At 44.4% G+C, this 17080-nt stretch overlaps 1 non-coding gene and 2 pseudogenes across 1 annotated transcript; 2 read left to right on the top strand and 1 right to left on the bottom strand.

Moving 5' to 3' along the window:
* The first annotated feature begins 2443 nt into the window (after nt 1-2443).
* LOC141582572 (telomeric repeat-binding factor 1 pseudogene) lies at nt 2444-11269 on the top strand (annotated as a pseudogene).
* On the top strand, nt 4019-4126 carry LOC120363113 (U6 spliceosomal RNA). The gene has a single exon (XR_005578803.2). It is a non-coding gene; the product is annotated as a U6 spliceosomal RNA (small nuclear RNA).
* Nucleotides 11270-11534: 265 nt separating the features above from the next.
* Nucleotides 11535-16224, bottom strand: LOC141582565 (Krueppel-like factor 4 pseudogene; annotated as a pseudogene).
* Between the last annotated feature and the right edge of the window lie 856 nt (nt 16225-17080).

The raw sequence follows: 17080 nt of genomic DNA, 5'->3' as shown, positions 1-17080 counted from the left end.
AATGAGTTAAGTTCTGAAGAAAATTGAGACACACACAAAAAAAAACTTTCAGAAGATCAACAAATCTTGAAGATGTTTTTTTGAAAAAAAAATCCTACCAAGTATTGAGTCTTATCTTATGATGTCATAACTATCATAAATACAAAAGTAATCAAAGAATAGTCCTGCCCAGAAAGAGGAATTATCCCTAACTATGGTGGCCCTGGCACAGCTGGCCCTCCCTACTGGACCTCTTCCACGTGGGCACTTTCTGCAGTGACTCTGTTGCCTTGCTGTTCCACTCTACCCAGTGTCCTGACCGAAGAGACAAGGAGTGTCTGCTGTTGTGTCCACACTTGGAGGAATCGTGATGGTGTCAGTATGTTACAAACCAGGCATGACAGCTCACTCCTATAATCCCAGCATTTCAGGGCACTAAGGCAAGAGGATTGCTTGATATCAGGAGTTGGAAACCAGCTTAGACAACATAGTGAGACCCTCCTCTTAAAAAAAGCAAATAAGTAAACCTAGTTGGACGTGGTAGTGGGCACTTGTATTTCCAGGTATTGGGGAGGCTGAGGTGGGAAGATCCCTTGAGTTCATGAATTCAAGGCTGCAGTGAGCCATGATTGCACCACGAGACTCCAGCCTAGGCCACAGAGTGACATCTTGACTCAAAAAATACATCGTAAGCCTCTGCTCACTATGTGTAATTTATTATTTATTCAACATGTATTTTGATTTTATTTTCCTGGCAGCACAATAAGCCAGGACATGCTGAAACTAGAAATCACATCCACTTTCCAGTGATAGAAAGCCCAGTCCAGGGAGGTGAGAAGGAGACAGTCCTCATTAGCGCTGAGGATTCAGGGAGAACAAGATGGGTTGGGCAGGGAGGTTTCTACTTGGAACCTGGAGGTTGAGCAATGACAACCCCCTCCCCACCTGAAAGCCCATCCTGGGCGTCCACCTCCTGGGAGCAGGAGCAGCGCAGCAGCCCCAGCTGGTGGTCCACGCACTTCCTTTTGCAGATCATGCACAGCCCTCTCCTTCCTAGGCACCTGGGACTTCTTCAGTGGACACCAGCCTGTGTCAACTTTCCTGTAAAGCAAAAGAAGCGTGAGGTTGCTGGGGAAGGAATGGTGTCATCTCCACCTTTGGGGTGATCCATGTCACCATGTTCAGGAGAAGAGCCCGGGCTTCCACCCCATGCAGAGAGGAGGCTCTGGCCATAAAGGCACCTGTGGAGAGGTGAGGACCCATTTTATCTACACTGATAGCCAAGAGCCTGCAGACCGCGGGGAAGGCTTCCCCTCAGCCCTGTCCTCGCAGGTTTTTCCAGGAGTCAAGGAGTAGACCTGTGCATGGCCTCTGGTGATGTGCATTGCATGCACACTTAGAAGTGAGGTCACCCTGGCTGGGGGTCCCTGGGCTGCTGGTTGTTCTGGGTGCTCAGTGTCCAGAGAGCAGGATGAGGAAGAGGCTTTGTTCCAAACAGTAACTATACTCTCTGAATTATTTTTTTCAGTAGGCTTTGTGTCATAAAATATAGGAATCCAGAGGGGAAAAAAAACTGTCTAAAATTTGTGTACTTTAATAAAAAGTAAATGCCCATTAGCCACCAGGGATAGATGTTTGCAGGACAAACCAAAAGCTCCATCATTTGCCCCAGCTCAGCAATAAACTCTTTCCTCCCCCAAATGAAAACACATCCTGACTTTTAGGGTCATCCTTTCTTGTTGTATTTTATATTTTTATAATCCCAAATTATAATTTAGTTTTACCTTTTGAACTATGCTTTTGCTCTCCTTTATTCTGTAGATTCTTTCTCAAAATACGTATTCTGTGGTAGAGTTTCCCACAGTGTGCGTTTTGCTGACTGCTCCCCAAGGTGTAGTTGGATATGTATTTCTATGGTTTGTATTGCCTCGAAGTCGGTGACTGGCTATGGAGGTTAGCTTAGTTCAGGCTTGATTTCCTTTTCACTTGCTCTTGTCTGCTGGTACTCTACTGCGTTCTTCCATCAAGAGGAAGAACCTAGCATTAGCTTTTTTTTTCTTTATTGTGTTGTTAATTGCCATTGCTGTTCAATGGCTAAATCTGTTAATTCCTTATGGGTTGCAAAACAGTTTTTATAGTCTCAGTATCTCATTCCTTCCTCATTTATTATCTGAATAATTTCTAAAGTAAGAGATTTACCCTCCTCTACTGTTTGTTTATGACTAGAAACTTGTTCATTGAGAGACTAAGCCAAGCATCGACTCCCTTATGACCCAGCAATTGCACTCTTGGTTATAAACCAATAGAAATGCATGTATATGTGTGCTAAAATATATGAAAGTATTCACAGCAGCACGATTTGTAAAATCTGGATATAACACAATCGTCTATCAACAGTGAAGGGACAGGAAGTGTAAGCTATTTATAAAGTGCAGCATTTGACAGCCTTGAGAATGACTAGCCTATGACCACAGACAGAGATGATGAGCCCCAGGGGCGTGATGGTGACTGTGTAATGCCATTCAGCCAGAACCTGAAGAACAAATTTGTGTTAGAAATCAAGAGTGGCTCCTCTGGGGTGGAGGAGGGTGGTTTATGGCTGAGTAGGACCCAAAAGTGTTTCCCTGGGGCTGTGATTGCTGTGGTTGGATGTGGGTGTTGTTTGCCGGAGGGCTCACTTTGTGAAAATCCGCTGCCCACTTGAGGATTGTTCTCTTTTCTCCATGCATGTTGTCCTTCACTCAAATATACATTTCTGGTGTTTTGAAGCAATTCTATCTACAATAAGAAGAATTGCTCCTACTGCACATCCTTGCAAATGCTGCATTGAAAAAATCAGTGCAATTTTTCCAGGAAATAAGTAAATATAAAGGGGAGAATTGACGACAAGAACAGTCGGCTTGGGAGCTGACACCACAAAAGCTTTGGGAATGGATGTCGAGCTAGGAACCAGGAATCAAAATACAGAGAAGCCTACGGGAGGTGAAGGATGTGAAGTGATGCCCCAGGAGTGCATGAATGAATGAGTCATGGGCAGTGGCTCTGGGCTTGGCTGGCAAGTCATGAACTTGGGGAAAATAGAGTTAAAAAATTGGTATTTAGAGGAGAGAGGTACTCATAGACCTCTTACTACACACAGAATGTGTGAAGATAGTGGTTGTGTGTAGATGCTTACTAGAGGGTCTTTTGGGGATGAGGCTCCCTGTGATCAGGTTGGTGAGATGGCTTGACGGGTGATGCCACTCAGCCACACAGGGCTTGCTCATGGAGTCCCTGCACAAAGTGGCCGTGGTGGCTGGGATGGACACTGCATGGGCACAGCAATCGCATCACCACCTTGGTGACAAGGCTGACCTGGCAGCTGCCACCGTTGAGGGCCCAGTCTGCCAAAAGCAGCTGTTACTTTGGATGGAGACAAAACAGGAAATGGTAATTCTGAATAAAATAGCATTATGACAGATAAATATGCCACTAATGATATAGTAGAGGTTTAAATAATTTTGAAATGATGAACAAGATTATACCAACGGGAAGAACTTACTATCAGTAAAGAAGTTAAAATGGTTTTAAAACTTTTTTCCCTTCAGGCATATCCAGGCTGTTTTGAAAATAAGTTTTACCAAATCTTCAATGAAGTTTACTGAACTTACACATAATATCCAAGAGAATAAGGAAACATAGAGAGAGCTAGAAAACTCATTATTGTTTATGCACCAATAACACTGATTCTAAAGCCAGCTAGAGAACAGATAAGAGAAAAGTATGATAGGATAGGCACTTCTAAGCAATTAGACATAAAGATACTGAGAAAAACAGCAGTAGACGGTGTCCACCAATGAGCTATAAACAATTTAAAAATCCTGCCCAGGTTATGTATTCCAGGAATACAAGAATACTTTAACTTATCTGGAATGCATTTTACCACTTCATTAAAGAATAAAAGACAGAGACGGTCCCATTTCACCAGATGCAGATGAAATCCAACACTCCCTCTCACCTACATTTCTTCAGTTATCTCCACTTTTAAGAGCTTGTGATCATTTTTCACGTTGGCAGCATGCAGAATAAAACTGGGATGATACGCAGAAGATCAGCATGGTCCCTACACAAGGGTGACATGAAAGTTCGTGAAGCAGTCCATATTTTTAAACTCTCAACAAACTATGTATTGAAGGAACATACCTCAAAATAACAGTAGCCACCTATGACAAACCCACAACCGATATCATACTGAATGGGCGAAAGCTGGAAGCATTTCCCTTTAACATCAGCATAAGACAAGGATGGCCTCTCTCACTGCTCCTCTTCAACATAGTGTTGGAAGTTCTGGCAGGAGCAATCAGGTCAGAGAAAGGAAGGATATTCAGATAAAAAGAGAGGAAGTCAAATTGTCTTTGCAAATGACATGATTTTGTATCTAGAAATCCTGATTGTCTCAGCAGAAAGGCTTCTTAAGCTGATAAGCAACTTCAGTAAAGTCTCAGGATACAAAAATCAATGTGCAAAAGTCACAAGCATTTATATACAACAACAATACAAAAGCGTTGAGTCAAATAATAAATAAACTCCTATTCACAGTTGCTACAAACAGAATAAGAGGGCCGGGTGTGGTGGCTCATGCCGGTAATTCCAGCACTTTGGGATGCTGAAGCCGGCAGATCACCTGAGATCTCATTTGAGACCAGCTTGGCTAACTTGGCGAAATCCAGTTTCTCCTAAAAATACAAAAATTAGCTGGGCATGGTGGCATGCACCTGTAATCCTGGGTACTCAGGAGGCTGAGGCAGGTTAATCGATTGAACCTGGGAGGTTGCAGTGAGCTGAGATGGTGCCATTGCACTCCAGCTTGCGGAACAAGAGCAAAACGCCATGTCAAAACAAACAAACAGACATACAGAATAAGATGCCTGGGAATACAGCTAACAAGGGAATTGAAGGACCTCTTCAAGGAGAATGACAAATCGCTGCTCGAGGAAATGGGAGAGGACACGAACAGATGGAAAAACACTCCATGCTCATGGATAGGAAGAATCAATATCGTGAAAATGGCCACACTGCCCAAAGTAATTTATAGATTCAATGCTGTTTTCATGAAACTGACATCTCTCACAGGATTAGAAGAAACTACTTTAAAATTCATATGGAACTAAAAAGAGAGCTTGTATAGCCAAGATGATCCTAAGCAAAGAGAACAAAGCTGGAGGCATCATGCTACTTGACTTCACATTGTACTACAAGGCCAGTAACCAAAACAGCAGGGTGCTGGCACAAAAACAGACACATGGACAAATGGAGCAGAACAGAGAACTCAGAAATAAGACCACACATCTACAACTATGTGACCTTTGACAAACTTACCAAAACAAGCAACCGGGAAAAGATTTCTTATTTAATAAATGGTGCTGGGAGAACTGGCTAGCCATATGCAAAAAATTGAACCTGGACCCCTTCCTTACACCTTAGACAAAAATTAACTACGATGGATTAAAGACATAATTGTAAAACACAAAACTATAAAAACTCTAGAAGAAAATCTAGGCAATAGCATTCAGGACATAGGAAAAGTCAACAATTTCATGAAGGAAATGTCAAAAGCAATTGCAACAAAAGCCAAAATTAGCAAATGAGATCTAATTAAATAAAAGTGCTCCTGCACAGCAAAAGAAACTATTATCGGAGTGAACAGACAAGCTACAAAGTGAGAGAAAGGTTTTGCAATCTATCCATCTGACAATGTCTAATGTCCAGAATTTTCAAGGAACACACAAGGACATGGTCCCTGCACAAGGGTGACATGCAAGTTCGTGGAGCAGTCCATAGTTTTAAACTTCAAATTTTCAGGGAGGACACAAGGTTCTGTGCCCTCCAGGAAACCCAGGTTTCTGCTGGAGCTGCGAGGTGCAGGGACATCCTGAGAGAGAATGTGGAGGTTTTGCTGATCATGGACTGAGAATTCCAGGGGGTGCAGTGGGAAGATTTGTGGAGTTGGGGAGGGAGGATGATGTGGACAGAAGAGGAGTGTGCAGAGCCTCGTGGATTCAAGTGCAGAGTATGTGGGGGACCCAGCGTGACTGACACAAACAGGGAGAGGGCATGATAAGCTCAGTCGTGGTGGGCTTGAGGAAGACGATGGTGCTGAGGCTGTGGGAGACAGGGGAGGAGGAGAAGGGGTGGCTCTCACCTGGGCTCTGTCCATGGAAGTGAGGATGGTGGAGTGGTTGGGTCTCCGTGCTGTGTGGACCTTTCTTGACCACCTGATGACAGCTTGCAGTTCCTGACACAGCGGGCTTCTTAGAGGATTGATTCTTGACCCCAAGGAAAGGAAGTGAGCTCATTCTAGGTCTCAGGTCTACCCTGATGCCTTCTTCAGGGGGTGCCACTTCTGGGTCCCCCGTGGATCCCAGCACAGGAGCCCTCTTCTGCCCTGCTGAGGGGACCAAGGCCCAGGGGAGCTGTGCTCAGATTTCATAATGCCAATATATATCTCCGCACCTTGGAATATTATGTGGACGTGGAGGTGTTTTTCCCAAATAAAAGAAAACTAAGTAAATGGGACCCTAAAAAAAAAATACAACTGAGCAATGGAGAGTAGAAGAAAATTTTCCTACTTTTCAGTTTCCCTGAATGTTGGTCTCAAGGGGCTGGAGAGAGAAGTTGCAGGGAGAACAGAAACTCGGAGAGGGCTGGAGCTCCCAAGCGCTGCTCACCTCCACAAGAAAGACATGCGGGAAACGGTTAAGGCAATTTCACATCACTTTGAAATTCTGTGATATTAGGGAATTGTAGTAACTCTCTTCAGTGTAATAATAATATTGTTGTCGGAAACATGTTATTTTTTAAGAGATGACCACCAAAGTATTTAGAAATGAAGGTCATGCTGTTGGCAAGTGATTGCCTAATGTTTCAGCAAAAATCCTGGAAATATAATTTATTACATACACAAAGGAAATAATTAGATCTATGGTGACAATTGTATTCTTTCCAACTTTTGGACTCTGAAATTTTTTAAATAACTTGGAGAAAAAAATTAAAGCTAATACTACATAATCACATGAGAAATGTTCACAACGTCATGTTGAATGAAAATTAAACTTCAAGACTAGCTGAGGTGACTCATATCCAATCCCAGAGCTTTTAGAGGCTGAGCTGGGAGGACCACTTTAGGCCAGGTATTTGAAAGCAGCCTGGGCAACATGGCGAGACCCCATCTCTACAATACACTAAAAAATTAATGAGCCTGGTGGCAGGTGCCTGTGGTTCTGGCTACTTGGGAAGCTGAGTGGGGGGATTGCTTCAGCCTGGGAGTTCAAAGTTACAGAGAACTGTGATCATACCACTGCAATTTAGCCTCAGTGACACAGCAAGACCATGTTTCAAAAAAAAAAAAAAAAAAAAAAAGTGAGAGAGAGAAGAAAATAAAATAGATCAGGCCTTTCAAAGCATTCAAGAGCATGTGCATGAGAATGTCAGTTGTGTGTGGATGTGTCATTGTGTCGAGAGTGTCTGAGTAAGCATGTGTGTCAATATGTGTGACAACATCTTTTTGTCTGTGTGCAATGGTGTATGAGTCTATGTGTGCATTCATTTATTCACTCAACAAGTATATTTAAAGTAACAGTCACTGTTCGAGGCAGCTGTGAACAATCAAAATCACTGTCCTTGTCCTCATAAAGCATGTATGCTAGAGGACAGAAAGAGTATAAGCAATTAAAATAAATACAATCATAGCTGGGCACAAATGTATGTAATCCCAGCACTTTGGGAGGCTGAAGCAGGAGGACCACTTGAGGCCAGAAGTTTGAGAACAGTTTGGGAAACATATCGAGACTCCGTTTGTACCAAAAGTAAATACAAAACTAGCCGAGTGTGATGGCACACACCTGTAGTCCCAGCTACTTGGGAGGCTGAGGTGGGAGGATCACTTGAGCCCAGGAGTTTGAGGCTATGGTGAGCCAAGATTGCACCACCGCATTCCGGCCTGGGTAACAGCACAACCCTGTCTCTCAAAACAAATAAGTAAAGAATTCTTAAATGTTAGTAAAAGGGTTGCGAACAAAAACAAAGCAGGGTGGGGTGAGGGGGATGGGAGATGCCAAGTGCGCAGTGCAGAGACAGGCTCCGGTGGGCATGAGGAGAACGTGGGGCGGGGGGCGGGGAAGGGAGCCCTGGAGATGAGTTTCAGGCAGGGGAGTGGCTGTGCGGAGGCTCTGAGGTATGGACACCTGGGGTGCTGGATAAACCGTGATGCCTGGGCGGGCCTCGGTCTGGCCCCACCGCACAGCCACATCTGGGTAAACTGGGCGGTCACTGGAGAGGGCCTTGCCCACGAGAGGGACTTTTCACCATGTTCTCCGCCCTCCCCATACCCCAGTTCCTCTGCCAGAAATGAGCGCGTGATCACGCCTCGGGCGCCCTTCCCGGGAAGAAGTTGCGCACGTGTCACTGCTGTCACAGGAAGCAGGAGCGCTGAAAAGGAAGAAGGAGCAGAAGAAAACGTTTCTTCTTTCCGGGTTTCTGGAGGGTGGGCCCGGAGGGCTGGAGAGGGGATGAGGAGACAGAAACCACAGGGGCGGCTCCAGAGCTTCCCGCTCCTCCCGCGGGTGGGGTCCCTGGCTGCCAGAGGCCGCTTCACCCCGCCGATGCCCAGCCCGGCTCCGTGTCTCTGCCTGACTCACCCCCGCTCCTCCCTCCGCTGCTCCGCAGAATCCGAGCGCGGCCCGCAGCCGTGCGGATGGGGGAGCTGCCGCGCAGAAACGGGGCGACACGGAGAGGAGCCGCTCGGTGCCAGGCGCGGCTGGGGGCGCCCAGGGGAAGGACCCGGCTTTGTGGCCGAGGCCAAGGCCGTGGCTGCCGGCTGGATGCTCTGTTTTCTCAGCCGCTCCGAGGACTCTCGCCCACTGCAGCACCGAGGCTGTTCTTCACGGACCACCCAGTCCAACCGCTTATCCATTGAGAACTGCACACATATGTCAGTTTTTGATACGAATTGCAGCAGGAAAAAACCTGGATGCACAGTTTGAAAATGATGAACGAATGACACCCTTGGAACAGCCCTGATGATCTGGGGTTCAGTGGAAAACTTCACGATGAAATAGAGAATTTAATCGAAATTCAGGCTGTCGCTGTTTGTATGGAAAATGGCAACTTTAAAGAAGCAGAAGTCTTTGAAAGAATATTTGGTGGGCTGGGCGCGGTGGCTCACGCCTGTAATCCTAGCACTTTGGGAGGCCGAGGCGGGTGGATCACGAGGTCAAGAGATCGAGACCATCCTGGTCAACATGGTGAAACCCCGTCTCTACTAAAAATACAAAAAAAAAAAAAAAAAAAAAAAAAAAAAATTAGCTGGGCATGGTGGCACGTGCCTGTAATCCCAGCTACTCAGGAGGCTGAGGCAGGAGAATTGCCTGAACCCAGGAGGCGGAGGTTGCGGTGAGCCGAGATCGCACCATTGCACTCCAGCCTGGGTAACAAGAGCGAAACTCCGTCTCAAAAAAAAAAAAAAAAAAAAAAAAAAAAAAAAAATTCGGTGATCCAAATTCTTATATGTCTTTAAAAAGGAAATTGCTTATGATAATCTCTCAGAAAGATACATTTCATTCCATGGAGTAAATGAAGAGTTATGTGAATTATGTGCTAAGTGAAAAATCATCCACCTTTCTAATGAAGGCAGCCGCAAAAGCATAGAAAGTAAAAGAGCAAGAACAATAACTTCTCAAGAGAAACCCAATGGTAATGATGCTGAAATGGAAACCGAAGCTAATTTGGATACAAGAAAAAGGTCTCACAAGAATCTTTGCTTATCTAAGTTGAAACATGGAACCCAACAACAAGACCTTAATAAGAAAGAAAGAAGAGTAGGAACTCTTCAAAGTGCAAGAAAGAAAAAAGAAAGCAGAAGAGCCAGTGAAAGTACGATACCTGTTTCAAAGGGTCAGCTGGTGACTCCTGAAAAGCACTGAGCTAGAAAAAGACAGATGTGGCTTTGGGAAGAAGACAAGAATTTGAGCTCTGGAGTGAGGAAATTTCGAGAGGGTAACATCTAAAGTACTGTTGCAGTATAAATTCAACAACCTGACAAATGTCATGTTAAAAGGCACAATGAAGAAACTAAAATGGATTTGCTCAGACAGTGAAGACTGATTGTGTTTGTAAAAGCTTGGTGAAAGGACAATTAAGTATTTTGGTTGCTACGTTTTGTTTGAAACTTGCATCATTGATGTATTTTAAAACTTTACATTGTTACAGTATTTTTCTGTGACCATCAATTAATATGAGGGTTTGTACTATAAGAGTTAAAGTATATGCTATCGTATTCTTTAAGAACTTTATTTTGATAAACTGTAAATTTGTTGAAGCCTGTTACATTAGCATTCCCACGCACAAATCATGTTCCAATGAAAAAATTAAAAGCTGATATAAAAAAATTTAATTAACCTATTTTGTATCTGTAGGCTGACCTCAACCCTGTAACGTAACCCATTAAAATGAATTTGCTAGATGATTGAATAACAATAGTCCTTTGGTATGAGATAATGACTTGGTTTATGGCCTTAATATGCTACTTAATTACTTAAGACATGTATTAATAGAATGATAAATGTACAAAGTAACCTATAAGCATGACATTCTTTTGCTTTCAATGGTTTCATGTAAAGAAAAAAAAACTTGAACACAGTAATACCCAAGGACACAAGTGAACAATAGACACTGGGAAGGGAGGGTGGGAGTGAGAGCTGAAAACTGCCTACCGGGCGCTCTGCTCACTACCTGGGCAATGGATCATCTGTGCCCCACACCTCAGCAGTGCAGTGTACCCAGCTAACAAGCCTGCCATGTGCTCCCTGAATCTAAAATAAAAATAAATTTTATTATTACCCATGGAACAAAATCTGTACTATTAGCAAGAGTCATTTTGCGTCTCACTTGGAAACAATTTGACTTTTGTTCCAGTGTTTAAACTTTGACAAAAATGGTTTTGAATAGATCTGTATAGCCTGATGCCATAAACATAATATAACCTGATGCCATAAATATAAGATTCTCTGATACATTCATTTAACATATCAATATCGGGCCAAAAATAATATTCTGTAAAGTTTAAATAGCTATTGACTATGAGCACCTTGACGTCTATGATAGGTAATAAACAGGGCCATACATACCTTACTAAGCAGTTTTGGTTTTTCACTAACATTGCATTTTTTAAAGATTTAAACTCACAGAATTATTGAGCATATTGACTTGTGTGCTTTATTTAGCAAGTGAGTAAAAATATTGGAATAATAAAGCATTTGCATAAAAATCAAATGGTAGTGTGTTGTAATCTGTATTTTACTTCCTATTAAGGTTTTATACGTTACTTTCCCATGGTTCCTGAATTTGTTATCTTATTATATACTATATATAATCAGAAACATGGATAATTTTTTAAAAGAAGAATCTGACAGCTGCGCGGCGACGCCCCCCTGTGGCCACAGGGCTAAGAACGGTGGCCCTTAGCTCCATCCTCACCTGCTCAGCCGAGACCTCCCCTGGGTCTCCCTGGGCTCCCGGCAGCAGGAAAGGCGTCTGAACACAAGAGGGCGCCCCTACCCCACGTCACGGTTGGGATCGGCCGCGTCTGTGTGGGTCTATTCATGGGCTTTTTATTCTATTCCATTGATTTAAGCCTATTTTATAACAATGTCGCACTGCTTTTTATTACTAGAGGTTTATAGTAAATCTTGAAATTACTCAATATGCATCCTCCAAATTCCTTCTTTTTAAAATTATTTCAGCTATTCGAACTTATTTATATTTTCATAGAAATGGTAGCTTCAGCTTGCCAATTTCTTTTAACATTTCCTTTAAAGCTCACTGGTGTCTTAATTGAAAATGCACTTAATTTAATAGCTCAGTCTTGGAAAAGTAATAACACTGGATATTCCACTTCTTGAATACGCAATTTCTCTGTTAATTTTGATCTTCTTTACTTTCTGTCGGTAGTGCTTGTAGACTTTAGTGTAGAAATTATACACACTATTAAAAAATTGATGCCTGAACATGGTATTACTTTGCTAATTTTTATTTTGAGACAGAGCTTTGCTCTGGTTGCCCAGGTAGAATGCAATGACGTGATGTTGGCTCACTGCAACCTCTGCCTCCTGGGTTCAAAAGATCTCCTGCCTCAACCTCCTGAGTACATGGGATTGCAGGCTTCCACCACCATGCCCGACTAATTTTGTATTTTTAGTAGAGAGAGGATTTCGCCATGTTGGCCAGGCTGGTCTGGAACTCCTGACCTCAAGTGACCCACCCACCTTGGCCTCCCAAAATGCTGGGATTACAGGAGTGAGCCTCTGCACCCGGCCTGTTTTTTATTGTATTAATTGAGTTGTGTTATTTAATTTGCAGTTTATTTGAATCAAACACTTCCCCATAAACCAATCTGGAGTGACATATTTTTTTAAAATTTGTATTTGAATTTATTAACTTCTTGCACTGAATTTTTGGTCTTTGTTCAAGAGAAAGAATTGTTCTTGGTTCTTTTTTCTTCTAATTTTGTTGTCTGCATTTTCTTTTTTTAATCTGAGTAATGTTGGCCTCATAAATCCAGTTGAAAAGAGTTGCCTCCTTTAATTTCTAAAAAGGTGTGTGTAAAATTGATGCTATTTTCAATTGTGTGTTTCATATAATTCATCAGCAAAGCCTTCTGGACCTTCTGTATTCTCTATGGGAAGGATTTCAATTACAAATTCAATTTCTACAATTTATATATGGCTGGTCACATTTTCTATTTCTTCTTAGATCAGTTTTCATGAATTTTCTCTCTCAAGGAAATTGTTCATTTGGATGTCAAGCTTATTGGCATAAAATTATTAATATTCCTTTTCTTGACCTGAAGGTCACAGTGGTCTGATGTTCTTTTATTCCTGTTATTGTTAATTTGTATCTTTTTGTCTTGATCAATCTAGTTAGGGTTTTATAAAATTTACTGATTATTTTCCCGTACAAGCAAGTTTAGGATTTGTTAATTTTATTTATCTTTCTAAGTAATTGACTTCAGTTTCATTATTATTTCCTTCCTCTGCATGTTCCTTTTCATTTCTTATGGCAGAAGCTAAGTTACTAATTTGACATCTTCTTCTTTTCTAATAGAGGTACTTAAAAATGTCATTTTTTTCTCTATTATTTCAGCTGCACCCCATAGATTCTGATTTATTTTACTTTAATATCCTTCAGTTTAGAGGATTTCCTAATTTCTCTTGTGATTTCTACTTTGACAAAATTGTCATTTAGAGTTTTGATGTTTAATTTCTAAATACTTGGTATTTTTACAATCATGTATCTTAGTCCATTTCGGTTGTTGTAACAGAATACCATAGTCTGTGTGGATTATAAACAAAAGAAATCTATTTCTCACAATTCCAGAGCCTGGGAAGTCCAAGGTCAAGACAATAGCGGAATGAGTGTGTGATTCAGGTGTTTCCAGATTCACAAATGGTGTCTTTTCTCAGTGTTCTTACATGGTGGAAGGGGCAAAGGACCTGAATGAAGTCCCTTTTATAAGAACAGTAACCTAATTAATAAGGGATCTGCCCTCATGACTTAATCACCTCTTAAAGGCTCCACCTCCAAACACCATCACATCAGGGATTAGGTTTCAATATACGAACTTAGGGAATGACCAAAACATTCAGTCCACAGGATCACCTTATTGCTACCAATTTCTAATGCGTTTTCATATGGTCTGAAAATACGTCTTGTATGATTTCAATATTTTCAAATGTATTGTTTGATGGCCTGAGATATAGTTTCTCTTGGTAAATGTATAATTCACACTTGAGACAATATATATTTTTTCACTGATGTTCATATGTATTTATATACATAAAGTCTGTGTGGTTAATGTTTTTGTTTTTCTAGTTCTTTGTTGGAATTTTCTATAGTTTTTAAATTTATTGCTAAAGTTTTAACATATCTAATCATGCTCATAGAATTCTCCATTTCTCTCTGTAATTTTATCCATTTTTTTGTGAACTCTGAAGTTAAGCTATTGGGCGAATTTCTGATTGCATGTCTTTTTGTTGGATTGATGCTTTTGTTATTGTGAAATGTCTCTCTCTCTCTTTTTTTAATCTCTGGTAATACATTTCATTTGAAAATCTCTTCTTTACTGGTAGTAATATAACCGGTAGCAATATAATGCTTTCAACTCCCTTAGGCTTACTGTTCACGTGACATTGCTTCTTCCGTCAATTTTCATTTAACTTAGACCTACGTGTGCAGGCGTTAGTCTGTTTTCACACTGCTAATGTTGTAACCAAGAGAGTTGTAAGGAAAGTGCCACACTCTGAGATAGAATCAGGAGTTCTTTGTTGCCAGTGACCAAGAGACAGCTAACGCTCAAAATTCTCTTGGCCCGGAAGAAGGGGCTTGATTCCTTTTTACACTTTGCTTAGAGAAAGGGGGTAATCACCCCCTTGCATTTTGTAAGTCCAGGAATATTCAAGTTGGATTTAGAATTGGAATGATAGAAGATCCAGTCACAGACGCCATCGATTCTTTGATTTTTGTCTTTTGGATTCCTCGTTTTTCCTGATTATCCACTCACAAGTTGACTCAGCTGGGAACCTGACCATGAATGTAGTGCTTTCTGACTGGGCTCCGCCCCTCATCGGGAAGACCAGGTGAAAAGGTAAAGAAACAAACAAAAACCTGAATTCTCCCTTGGCAGTGTGGGTCATATCCACTGTCTGGGATTTAAAATGCCTCTTCATGTGCAAGGCGAGGTGGTCTGACCTGGAAAATGCTCGGTGGCGTTTCTGGCACCGGAACGGGCGTTGCCCAGTGTGTTTACCGTAGTGCCTGGTCAGTTCATCTAAGCAGACGAATTTCCATCCACAGCCATGGCAGTCACCGTGGTAAGGTTTCTCACCTGTGTGGGTTCGCAGGTGTGCCTTGGGATGGGAACTCTTTGTGTGGGTGGCCGTGCTTTTCTGGGACACGATCGTCTTCCCCTGTTTGGCCTGGGCTCCTCGGCAGGCAGGAACCCGGCGGCTTGAGCTCTTGGTAATGGAGCGGCGGACTTGCGGCTGAGTCTGGTCAGGCAGGAAGGATGGGTAATCGGGCCCTAGGTGGGGATGGAAGCCGGGGAAGTGGCAGGGCAGGGTGACAGTCCCTGCTGCTCAGCAGTTCCTCAGGTCCCAGGGGTCGGGGGCTGCCGCCCCAGGGGGACGTCGTGTGCAGCTCGCCGTGGCCATGTCTGGGAGGGGTCCAGCGCCTGAGTGGGTGCACGGGGAGACTCCTCCTGCTTGATCTTGGGGTACGGGCGCTGCAGGCCGCCGTTGTGGGGGCCGCCACCACCACCACCAGGTGGCTGCTGTCAGGGCCATCTTCGCTGCCGCTGATGACAACTGGCTGTGTACTCGCTGCCCGGGGGCGCTCAGTGACGCCTTCAGCACGAACTTGCCAGTCACCCCAACAGCTGGCAGCTGCAGCTGCAGCGGTGGAGTGGACACCGGCTCCAACTGCGGCTGCAGCAGGTCCGCAGCAGAGCCGCCAGAGGGGCTCATGTTGTGGATGTCCTCCAGGTTGAAGGAAGCCGTCAGAGGGGCAGCGGACTTTCTGCCACAGAGGAGGCCTCCGCCCGTGGGGTCCCCACGCCTGGGTCGCCCCGCCGGCATCGGACAGCTGAAGCTGCAGGTGGAGGGTGCGCTGGCAGGGCCGCTGCTCGACGGGAACGACGAGGAAGACGCGGATGCTGACAAGGGTACAGTGGCGGCCACTGACTGCTGATGGACAGCGAATTGGAGAGGATAAGGTCCAGGTCCAGGAGATCGTTGAACTCCTCGGTCTCTCTCCGGGGCAGGGGGGCCAGGTTGCTACCGCCACAAGCTGCAGTGGCTCCGGCAGGTCTGTGGTCACCGTCACCACCACTAGGTCCTGGCGTGGCCAGGAAGTATTGGGGGAAGTCCTTCATGTGGGAGAGCTCCTCCTGCCAGCGGCTAATCGGGTTATTTGGAGCACCTGCTTAACACAGTGTCCTCTCCCTTCCCGCCCGGCCAGACGCCAACGTGGAGAAAGGTGGGAGCAGCGCCTCGCTGACAGCCCTGTCAGACTCGCCAGGTGGCTGCCTCATGAATGTGAGGGCCCAGAAGGTCCTCAGGAGCCCGAAGCATCTGGGGCACCTGAGCCCCAAAGTCAACGAAGAGAAGACTTAGAAACGAAGCCAAAACCCAAACCCCCAAGTTGCCTGACGTCCTTCTTCTTTAGATTAAATAAAAATTAGAGTCATCCTTTTTAAAAAGTTTCTTTGTTTACAAAGCTCTTAGAAAAGTAGACAATCTTATAAAAACAGACAATCAGCAAGGCAAGAAAGTAGGCCCGGTGGCCGGGCTGCCCTCTCTTCCACTCACCAGCGTCCTCCACCACTATCATGGTCACCTGGGTTGCTGTCGTGGGCGCAGGGGCTGTGGCCAGGGCAGTGGGCAGGAGGTGCCACTCGGTGAGACTGCCACGGAGGAGAACTGGTGGGTGCTGCAGGGCACGGAGTCTGGGGAGCTGGAGTCTGGATGCACGGAGTCTGGGTGCGCAGAGGCCACAGGCGCGGGTCATGGGCCTGTGGGTGGGGAGGGGACCGGAGGGGCTGCGAGGTCACTCGGAGGCTCCTGGTGCCTCCGCTGCCTGTCACGGCCTCTGCTCCCCACGCGCCCGCTCCTTCTCTCTGGGAAACTTGGAAAAACTCTTAATATGTGCAGATTCCTTAGGCTTTCTTGATTCTTTCCGGGCCTTAACGTAGATTTAGAGAATTATAAATTCTTGCAACAGAAAATCTGCATTAAAAAAGTCTTCCCCGGTGATCTTTAGGCAGGTCATCTACAGACAGGTTCTTAGACACCCTGGCAAGTTTCAATGTTGAAAATTGTTTCCTCTTCCCTCAAAGCAATGACAGGGCAGGTGGCCAATGGACGGGGACCGGAAACCGAAGCTGCCCCCGAGGGCGCGTCTAATGCAGAAGACAAGGACCGCATCCGAAAGCACGTCCCGTCCCGTGGAGCTGCAGCATTTCAGATCAATACTGCAAATACCCCCGAACTGCCAAGGAACACGGCCCAGGCAC

This window comes from Saimiri boliviensis, chromosome 21 (assembly GCF_048565385.1).
Source record: "Saimiri boliviensis isolate mSaiBol1 chromosome 21, mSaiBol1.pri, whole genome shotgun sequence".
Classification (NCBI taxonomy): Eukaryota; Metazoa; Chordata; class Mammalia; order Primates; family Cebidae; genus Saimiri; species Saimiri boliviensis.
Note: the sequence above shows the minus strand (reverse complement) of the source record. Positions and strands in the feature narration are given on the sequence as shown.